This window comes from Oncorhynchus masou, unplaced genomic scaffold (assembly GCF_036934945.1).
Source record: "Oncorhynchus masou masou isolate Uvic2021 unplaced genomic scaffold, UVic_Omas_1.1 unplaced_scaffold_8942, whole genome shotgun sequence".
Taxonomy (NCBI): Eukaryota; Metazoa; Chordata; class Actinopteri; order Salmoniformes; family Salmonidae; genus Oncorhynchus; species Oncorhynchus masou.
This window is the reverse complement of record NW_027015412.1, coordinates 1-2,500: the sequence shown is the minus strand read 5'-3', so window position 1 is coordinate 2,500 and position 2,500 is coordinate 1. Positions and strand designations below refer to the sequence as shown.

The following is a 2,500-nucleotide window of genomic DNA, read 5'->3' as shown; positions in this document are numbered from 1 at the left end:
GTCCAGGTAGTCATAGCGACAGGTGGGGTCGGCCTCCAGGCTCAAACATGCGGAAGGAAAGCATGACAACGTGGCCCTCGGGGACCTGGGTATTATGGGATGTAGACGTGAGGGGGCTAAAAGTCAGAGGTTATTTTATATCATTGTATTGGTTTGAGTTAATTTTATTTTTACAGAGACCGTGCACATTAATTAACGTTTCAGTAAAAGTGTCAGTTTTAGCTCAGTCGGCTAATTTAAAACCTCAGTCCCTGGGCAGGTTATTAAAAACAATTACAATATAGACAATCAATGAGCAGTGAGCACAAGCAGAGCAACATAGGACAAGCAAGACGTAGCATACAGACAGAGCAATATAGAACAAGCAAGACGTAGCATACAGACAGAGCAACATAGGACAAGACGTAGCATACAGACAGAGCAACATAGAACAAGCAAGACGTAGCATACAGACAGAGAAACATAGAACAAGCAAGACATAGCATACAGACAGAGCAACATAGGACAAGCAAGACGTAGCATACAGACAGAGCAACATAGGACAAGCAAGACGTAGCATACAGACAGAGCAACATAGGACAAGCAAGACGTAGCATACAGACAGAGCAACATAGGACAAGCAAGACGTAGCATACAGACAGAGCAACATAGGACAAGCACGTAGCATACAGACAGAGCAACATAGGACAAGCAAGATGTGGCATACAGACAGAGCAACATAGAACAAGCAAGACGTAGCATACAGACAGAGCAACATAGAACAAGCAAGACGTAGCATACAGACAGAGCAACATAGGACAAGCAAGACGTAGCATGCAGACAGAGCAACATAGGACAAGCAAGACGTAGCATGCAGACAGAGCAACATAGGACAAAAAGCAACAAGACAAAATCCATAAAATCAACAGTGTTTCCACACCTCACAAGCTGCAGACAACAGACATGGAAACCAGCAACACACAGCTCGGGATTATGATCACAAATCTGATTGACCTTTAGCCGTGTCTTCATGTTTTTGTGAAAGTGTGATAGGTGGTGCAGTTATATGTGTCTGACGGCAGTGTATTCCAGACATGGGAAGCTCTCACGAGAAAGTGGATTTACTAAAGGTGCTTTTCCTTAAGGGAACTATACAGTCACTTCTCATGGCAGACCGTGTGTATCTGCTGCCATATATTTGTGTTTTCTGTTTAACAAAAGTAATGAGTGGAAGGGAGCCAGGCCATTTAGGATCTTGAATACAAGACATGCGTCGGTGTATTGCACAAGATTTTCCCAACACAGGAACTCATGCTTTCTGAGGATGTAACAGGATGATGGCTATTGGGCTTCCTATCAAGCACGTTGAGAGCCTGTTTGTAGACAGTCTGAATGGGTTTTAATGTCGTACAGCAAGCTTGGGGCTAACTTAGTCAAGCAGTATGTTAAATGGGGAGTAATATAGATTTGAAGTACAGTTTTGCTACAATTTCGTATAAATCAGAAATTAGCTATGTTGAATTTGGTTATTTGAGTTACCTTTTTTCACCTTCTTTTTAAAGAGAGGTTGGAATCAAGTATGATGCCAAGGCACTTAAAATCAGATACCACCTGGAGCTTCTCCAATGACACATAGACATCTGGCTCAGTAACATCAGATACCAGCTGGAGCTTCTCCCCGACACAAAGACATCTGGCTCCAGTAGCATCAGTTTGCCTCTTTGTGAAGAACATAAAGACTGTTTTTTCACATTGGGATGCAAACATGAGTCACTGAGCCTCTTTGTAACCTGGAAAATTTCAGTAGTGAGTTCATGTGCAGCTTGTTGTTTTCTCTTTGCATGCACATATATCACTGTATCATCTGCATACATTTGAACTTCAGACCCAGTACAGACAGAAGGCAGATCATTAATGTGCAGGCTGAACTGGAGTGGCCCCAGTATTGACCCTGGGGAACGCCTACATAATAGCTAAGATTGGGTGACAGCTCATTGCTCACTCTGACACACTGAGTTCTGCCTTCAAGGTATGATTTCATCCATCTCAAGGCATCGGGGAAAAGTTGAACTTGGACAATTTTGTGATGAGAATCTCATGGTTAGCAGTATCAAAAGCCTTCCTTAGGTCCAGAAACACAGCCCCAACAACTCCCCCTTTGTCCACATTTTCCAGAAGAAAGCAAGTTGGCCGTTTCTGTGGAGTGTTTCGCCTGAAGCCAAACTGTATGGAGTGTAATGTGAAGGGGCTGTTGTTGAGTGTGGGCAATCAGTTGTTCTGCTACACACTTTTCAACAACCTTTGACACCACAGGTAGTATACTAATGGGCCTGTAGCTACTCACTGTTAGCAGGGTCACCCAACTTAAAGATGGCCATTATTATGGCTGACTTTCCATACCTTGAAACACCTCGAGACTCAATAGATGTGTTGGTGACCTTAGTAATGGGGCCAATGAGTGACTCTTGTAGTTTTTAAGAAAGGTAGAGTCCAGCCCAAACACATCTTTGGCTTTAGAGTG

General features: G+C 43.2%; 1 pseudogene; it reads right to left on the bottom strand.

The window, feature by feature from the left end:
* The window catches only part of LOC135538032 (procollagen C-endopeptidase enhancer 1-like), a 6,580-nt pseudogene extending 6,495 nt beyond the window's left edge, over positions 1 to 85 (bottom strand).
* Between the last annotated feature and the right edge of the window lie 2,415 nt (positions 86 to 2,500).